We start from the raw sequence: 8,663 nt of genomic DNA on the forward strand, positions 1-8,663 counted from the left end.
AGAAATCGTGTAAAAAATGTACTTAAATCGTTTAATATTTTTTACCATGCGGTGTGTTTATCAAATTGTTATTTTAACTTGGAGATCAATTTTAGCCATTTCACTTTCGACCAATGAAAAAAAAATGAGGCATCAAAGTCGTCCAATTGAATTAAACCTCATAATTGTCTGAAGAAGTGTCTTGTCATTACAACCCTTCCCTTCATCCCTGTTGCAGCTAAAAATGTAATATGGATATTTCTGTTTTAGTTTTATGGGACATGCTGCTTGGGCCTTTCCTGACAATTTTAACTGGGAGTTCATCTCTCACATTTGAGGACAGTTACTGCAGGTTCCTTGATATTTTAGCTGTGTGATCAAAGGGGTCAGAGTATGGAATATTAATAATTTGACTGGCACAAATGAAGATTTAATGCAGTAACTTTTACCAAAATAGCTACAGTTCCTCCAATAACCAATACGCATGCTGTACTGTTCCTGTCCTGACCAGCAGGGGGCGCTCATATTATACTGTACTGTATATGGAGTGCTGACCGTGCACAGGTTGAAAAGTTGCTCTTTGAAACGGGGTTAGTTCAGTTTATTTGCACATGCAAATGATAGACACTGAAAAAAGAGACAAAAGAAATGCAAAATGTGCGGGCGAGACAAAAGAAAGCCCTTGGGGTTTGTAAAACGTCTCACCCAATGAGAAGAAACAGGACAAAAATAAATGAAAAACAGGTGACAAATAAGCCTGAAGTGAATAGGGCATTGAAACCAAATGAAATTAATACTCAACACGGGAGAGAAAGGCAAAAAAAATAAATAAAGTACAAATAAGTAAGGGAAATGGGACAAACAAAATAGCTCTGATGCAGGGAAAGTGAGTGTAGTGTGTGTGCTTGTGTGTGTGTGTGTGTTGTGTTACCTCAGACAGTCTGGTTCATCAGACAGGCCTCACAGGAATAGTTCAACCCAAAATCAAAATTCAGTCATTTTCACTCCCTTGTCAGTCGAAACTCCACTGAAGTTTGTAAGACCACCAAATACACAGCGAGTTACCACTGAAGTTAACAGGGCCATCTTTTACAGCTCCAAAAAAATACGTTGCTGGAACGTCACATGTAACGTTGTAGTCAGTGGCGTGTTCAGGTCATTTTGACTGAGTTGGCCGAGTTGGGGCACAGACTCAGTGCAGGGTGGCACTGTGCGTGGGATTTAGAAAGGATGTAGGCATGTCCCACTGCTGTGTGGGTGTCGAAAGGACTTGTTTTAATTACTTTTTGGATTCAGCTGTTGGAGATTGTGTTTGCTCTAGCCAATCTATTGGACCGCAGCGTTCCCAGCTATTTGGAGATGTGAAAGCTCTCCAGTGAATTAAGTCAGTGGTTCTAAACGTGGGGTCCGGGGACCACCAGGGGTCCATGAGGGGGCTCCAGGGGGTCCTCAGCAAATTGATGAAGTGTTAAACTTCAACTTTATTCCATTTATAAGAAGTTAACACAATTAGAGAATGTAGAAGAATGACTGTTTGGGTCATAGATTCACTGTTATCTCTCTGCCTACAATTCAGATAGTCAAGGAATTCGGGACAAAATCATATCTAACAATACAAATATTCTCATATTTGGGTCCGCTAGAAAAGATATTATATAAAATATAATCTAATGTGTACTAAATTAGGGGTCCTTGATATGAAAAATGTTGATGTAGCCTATATGTCCCTTATGTTTGTTGCTATGCAGATGCTTAAATAAATGCAGATGATTGAAGTGTTATGGATGCTCATCTCAGCACTTGTTAGTTGTTTGTACAGTTAATTGAAACTATTTATGAATTCTCAGGTTACAGGTTAGATGCTCCACAGTCTGGAATAGGAAACACACACTGAGGTGAAGAGTGTGAACAACTCAAGCACATTCTGACACTGTCTCTAAATTCAATACTTTCTTTCAAAAATCATCTTTAAGCATAATCTTGAAGCTGAATAAAATCTAAAAAAAAAAACATGATGTGTTTTTACAATGTTAAAACTCCGAGGTACAAAGCGTACAGAGCATGCAGCGGCACACAGAGGCGTTTCACTTTTTGGCACAATGGAGGCGACTCACAAAAGAAAACAAGACAAGAGGAATAAGTACATGGAGGTCCAGCAGAACACAGAGCCAGAGGATGCCCAGGTAAGCTCCGCCCACAGCACAGCAGGGCAGACCTACCTGGAGAAAGAATGGGCTCCTGAACCCAGTCTGCAGCAGCAAGGAACATCTGCTGCTGATAGAGGCAGAGGAACATTTCAAACTGACCCAGACCCAGAAGAAATGGAGCAGGAAGGAATATAAGAAGATGAGGGAGGCAGATGACTATGTTAGGAAGATTTTGGACCTGGGCTGTGCTGCCCAGAACCAGGTCCAGTTCATGTTCCTGGGCCTGGCCGAACAGGTCCAGGCCCAGGAACAGGTCCAGAAGAAATGGAGCAGCCAGGAACATCTGATGATGATAGAGGCAGAAGAACATTTCAAGCTGGTTCTGAGCCTGGACTCTTCTGCTGAGAAGCAGGAACAGACTCAGACCCAGAGGAAATGGACCAGCCAAGAATATCAGATGATGAGGGAGGCAGATGAATATGTTAGTGAGATTCTTGAGTCTTTTGCTCAGGCCCAGAACCAGGTCCAGTTCATGTTCCTGGGCATGGCCGAAAAGGCTTAGGCCCAGGCTTAGGCACATGAACTGGACCAGGAACAGGGCCAGGAAAAGGCACAGGTCCACGTCCAGGCCCAGGACAAGGCCCAGGAACAGGCCCAGAAAAAGGCCCACGAAAAGGCACAGATCCAGGTCCAGGCCCAGGTCCATGCCCATGAACAGGCCCAGGAAAAGGTCCAGGACCAGGAACAGAAACAAGCCCAGGGACAGGCCCAAGCCCAGAAACAGGAACAGGCCCAGGAAAAGGCACAGATCCAGGTCCAGACTCAGGTCCATGCCCATGAACAGGCCCAGGAAAAGGCCCAGGAACAGGCCCAAGTCCGGGCCCAGGAACAGGCCGAGGAAAAGGCACAGATCCGGTTCCAGGCCCAGGTCCATGCCCTTGAACAGGCCCAGGAAAAGGTCCAGGGCAGGGAACAGGAACAGGCCCAAGCCCAGAAACAGGCCCAGGAACAGGCCCATGAATGGGCCCAGGAAAAGGTCCAGGACCAGGAACAGAAACAGGCCCAGGACCAGGCCCACGAGAAGGCACAGATCCAGGCCCAGGTCCATGCCCATGAACAGGCCCAGGAAAAGGTCCAGGACCAGGAACAGAAACAAGCCCAGGGACAGGCCCAAGCCCAGAAACAGGAACAGGCCCAGGAAAAGGCACAGATCCAGGTCCAGGCCCAGGTCCATGCCCATGAACAGGCCCAGGAAAAGGCCCAGGAAAGGGCCTAGGACCGGGAAGAGGAACAGGCCCAGGAAGAGGCCCACAAACAGGCCCAGGAAAAGGCAAAGATCCAGGTCCAGGCCCAGGTCCATGCCCATGAACAGGCCCAGGAAAAGGCCCATGAAAGGGCCCAGGACCGGGAAGAGGAACAGGCCCACAAACAGGCCCAGGAAAAGGCAAAGATCCAGGTCCAGGCCCAGGTCCATGCCTGTAAACAGGCCCAGGAACAGGCCCCAGTCCAGGCCCAGGAAAAGGCACAGATCCAGGTCAAGGCCCAGGTCCATGCCCATGAACAGGCCCAAGTCCAGGCCCAGGAGAGCTGCCTCCTCCAGTGGCAGGAGGAGAGGACTGGTCTCTTCAGGGCCAAAATTGACAACCAGCAGGCCCTGGAGGAGAAAGACCGAGGGTGGGCAAAGGGAAAAAGCTTAATGATGGATAAGATTGCTGTTCTGGAGAGGGACATCAATGAGCTTTTGGAGAAGAAGCAGAAGAAGAAGAAATGTAGCTTGTTGCGTAGACTCGCTGATGCCCTTACTCCGAAATGCAAGGAGAAAAAGAAGAAGAACAAGGAGGACAAGATGGAGTCGACTTCCAATTAAGACTCCAACAAATCCTCCAATTCTTCAATATGAGCGCATTGACACCTGTGCTCACACACACATGCATCCATTTCCGACCCTACTCACATCCCCCACTCACTGTCAACACACACACACACACACACACACACACTCAAACACAACCCCCATTTTCAACCACCCCCTTGCATCTTCCAAATTCCCACAAACCCTTTGCCTTGTATTTTTCCTTAATAAGAGATATCAACAATGATATCTAAAATGATGTGCTGCCTGTATAGTTGTATTTCTGTAGAGATTTGTAAGTTCCACTACAGTCAGTGTATTCGTAACAAGACTATCAATTGTTGGTGTTTTTATTTTGTATGTGTGTTTTCTATTTAAATGCTGTTAAAAACAGGGCCTTCTCTTCTCTCTCTCCTAAACTCATCATGGAGTCACATTGTGACCTTGGAATTTGAAGGTTCCAGTTGACATTTTAGTCAAAAATAATTTACTCATATAATGGAGCTCTAAAAGAGGTGTTAAAATATTGCTGAGGTTTGATGTAGATGGGTATTTTAAGTGAGTGAAACAGGCTCTCGGTAGCACTGGAGACTTTAACGTCCTTGCAGACAGCTGGTGGTTACCGCTGGCTCTGCCGCCAAGGGATGTTGATGATGATGATGATGATGATGATGTCTCTAGCTGTGCACACAGATACAGAGTGTGGAACTGTTGGACATCTTTTGTTAGCTCATGATGTGGATAGTCGGCTTTTCTCCTCAACTATACATATACCTGGCATCAGGTGTCCTTCCAGCAGCCCCAGCCCGGTCAAAGGCACCTATTACTTGACTTTGTTCCCACTCCAAATACCATGTGGCTAAAACAGAGATGAGGAAGGATAGAGAGTGAGAAAGGGAAAAGCGGGAGAAAGTACAAGGACCTAGCACCAAACTCCTGTATGAAACTCTGACTAGTGTGGAAGAAACTCAGGATGAGAGAGTGTCAGTTTGACAGGTTTATTCAATCTGCAGGTGGAAATATGGGTCAAAGGTTACATATTAAGAGCATACAGGAATGTTGATTAATATCCTTTTCCATTTCTTCCTCAACACTAGTCACTGTCATCTGAATATCCAGTCTGTGGTTCCACGGTTCTTTGTGCTGCATCAGCCTAAGGAATTAAAGAAAAAATGCTTGGAGCATGCTTAAGGACCTCCATTATTTGGACTTCTATGTCCTTCTCCACAACTCCAGGGAGAGATGCCTTTACAGCGCCTGAAAAGATAAGATATGTACATATGTACATATATACACATGAATAAAGAAAAGATTCACTGGAGCACACAGACAATTTAGCCTTTTATTGAAGGTGTGAAGACTAACGTTTCAATGCTACTGCAGCTTCATCATCGTTTTTTTTTTTTAGTGCTTCGAATGTAAAGCACTTTGAGCTGCATTTTATGTATGAAAGGTGCTATACAAATAACGTTTATTTATTATTATTATTATTAACTATATATACACATATCAGTATGTAATAATTAAAACGAGCAAAAAAGATAAAGTATTCCAACATAACATCTAGACTCACGCTTAATTGCACAATTACGATTGCACTGTGGGTCCAAAAGTCCAATATTTACTTACATTATGTCCAATATCCTCACTGACAATCCCTACAGTGCTGTGGGAAAACTCTGCTCTCTGCAGTAGGATGCACTCTTGACCAGAGCATTGTCAGTGAGGAAAATATAGACAGTAATAAGGTAAATATTGGACTTTTGGACACACAGTGCAATCATTAGGCTACAAAACAATCTGCACAAACTGGAGGAAAGTGATGTATGTTTTATGTCTTTTTGTGGCCTTTTGGATACATTTGAGCACCATAATCTACTTGTTTCATGTATGAAACCAAGACAGATTTACATCCTTAGTTCACTTTGACCTATTCTCACTGGACTAGTATTAGCTGGGGACCCAGAAGTGAAAATGATTTCCACAGCCTCTGTTTTTTTTTTTTCCAGAGGCGTTGTAGTTTGAGGTATCGTGGGATCAAATCAACACGTCCCAAGATTAGAGTTACGCTACGCACAACTGGCCCTAACATGTCTGGTGGCTGATATTTCAGAAATGAATTAATAACCACCCTGACTGCCCTGCCTGAAGCAACGATAAAATTTACATGATGTTTTTAAATAGGCTATCAGAGAGAAATGCAACGGCACTATAGCAAGAAAAATAAGGAGCTGGGTGCATGAGCAATAAATAAACAAATCAAAAAAGTAGGCTCACATAAGCAGGCAGAGTTTTATTCTAAAACACAATATTTGCATTTTTAGAAAAAACAAACAAACATGTTACCTAAAACCCATTAGTAAATCATTCAAAAATGTTGTTTGTTTGTTTGTTTGTTTGTTCATTTGTTTTTGTTCACCCTCAAAAAGTATTTTTAAGCAAAGGTTTTAAAATTCCTGTAACCCCATTCCAACATGAGTTTCACTTTCATGTCAGCAATAATTTTGGGAGAATTGGCATCACTTTTTTTCAATGGTAAATCTCCTTTCGAAAACAACGCTGTTTGTATAGTTACCAAAGCACATATTTAGTTTTGATATATCCAAAAACTAGAGAATGTCAAAGATAAAAAAAACACAACAACAACAACATCAACAACAACACAACAAACAAAATGCAGAAGGACATTATTGTTTTCCTCCATACTGAGTTTGACTGCACCGTCCCAATAGTACAGTGTTGTGGGACAAAGGATCATATGAAAAGTCCTTACTCCATATTACACTCTCTTCACTGACAACACTCTGGCACTGATTGTTTTCTAATAGCTCTACAAGTTAATGCATCAATTCATTTCATAGACTATATTGCCAATAAGCCACATAATCTAAGGTTGCATTTGGTGTGCTTGATGAAGACAGGGAAGTAGAGTAAAATAGTGGCCTATAATGAATGGATGGGGATTCAGTTAGTTAACATTACACTGTATTTTACAACTTTTCATGACATTTACAAAACTTATGGGATACTATAGTCCATCCAGTCAAGCATTTTCCATCACAAATATCAAATTGTATCTTTTCCTTGATCTTGGGCTGAGCATTACTAATTTACCAGTCACCAATCATCAGACTGTAGAAACAAAGGAGAAGGTATAGAGACAATAACAACATTGCCAATTAATGGCACCATTAAAAGTCATGTATCTTCCTACTGAATCTCTTTGTTCATGTTTCTTTGTACTGAATATGTTATGACATTTCCTCTCAAATAAAAATGTTTTGATGTTTTGAGGCAAATGATATGAAAAGCAGGGCTTTTGGCATAGTTTAGGATTTAGCGAAGTGACGCCCATGTTGCTGGCTCAATTCATGACGTTTTGACGTCACAACGACGCAACATACTTCCAGGCGTCTTAGCAGTTTGTGACTCTGAATCAAGTCACTTTTTATGTTCGTGCAGCTGTCTGACAACAGACACAGAGAGACATGTCAACAACAACACTTTCACTATTTCATACATTTCCCTGAAACTCAAAACAAGTGACCACAGCCTGAGTCAGAGGCGATGGAATGTGGCATTCTTTCCATATGTTTTCCTTCCCCTCGCTTCCGGGTTGGCACTAAACATGGTATATGACGTCATATCCGGTAGGACGGGCTTTCGTGCAAAGACTGCATAATACTCCCATGGAAAAGTGTGTGTGTGTGTGTGTGTGTGTGTGTGTGTGTGTGTGTGTGTGTGTGTGGAGGGAGGTCATCTTTCACACGTGTAGCTGCATCTATCCAAAAAATAAAAAATAATAGGCTAAATAGTCAGCTTGTAGGAGAGCTAACTAATGCGCAGCTAATTAACGTAAAACATCCTTGAATAATTATTAAGGTTTAGGGACTTTGCTATAGGCTAATACACATGTGCGAGACAGAAGCACTCATTAAACAGACACTGTTTTTAATTTACAGACATGTTTAATGTCTCACAGCACTCTCGTTAGCTCAGACATCACGCTTTGGCTGAATCAAATATCAAAAGAAGATATTGTGCACGTGAGAAACTCTTATTGACTCCCAGCCAAAAAAAGAAGCGGTCTAGTCCGCCTTGTCTAACGGGATTTAAGCGAAGGCGGAAGTAAAAACAAGGTAAACCTCCCGCCTTGCCTGTATATTCTCTGGTAGGAATGTTGCTGCCTTCAGGTGCTGATGGAAATATTGTAATTCCTAGTGGCGCGAACTTGAACGACCTAACAATGCGATAAAAACGACCAGGAAAATTGGAATTTTCTTTGATAACCAAGTTGAGTTTAGGGGGCGGAGTCAACTGATAGTACAAATTTAATATTTCATTATTAGCCTATATGTTGTCTGCCATTCCATTGTTGTATGTTTCTCTTTTTATTCTATACTGTTTAACTTTTAGTTGCCATGCTTTTTAATATAGCCTACATATTTTTAATAAATTAAAATAAAGTTAAAACAGTGTTTCCTAATCCAGTCCAATTACTCAATTACCTTGCACACCTGATGCAATTAAAGGGCTTCACTCTTTCATACAGGTAGGTCTGTTTCTACTGCTCAACCAATCAGCATTAAGCCCTTAATTGGATCAGGTGTGCAAAAGTAGAGCTGGAACAAAAACTTGTAGACCAGGGGCTACTTTGGGGCTGGGTTGGGAAACACTGAATATTG

This window comes from Centroberyx affinis, unplaced genomic scaffold (assembly GCF_046629955.1).
Source record: "Centroberyx affinis isolate AG114_WGS23_722 - 3 ecotype Tasmania unplaced genomic scaffold, CSIRO-AGI_Caff_v1 ptg000884l_1, whole genome shotgun sequence".
Taxonomy (NCBI): Eukaryota; Metazoa; Chordata; class Actinopteri; order Beryciformes; family Berycidae; genus Centroberyx; species Centroberyx affinis.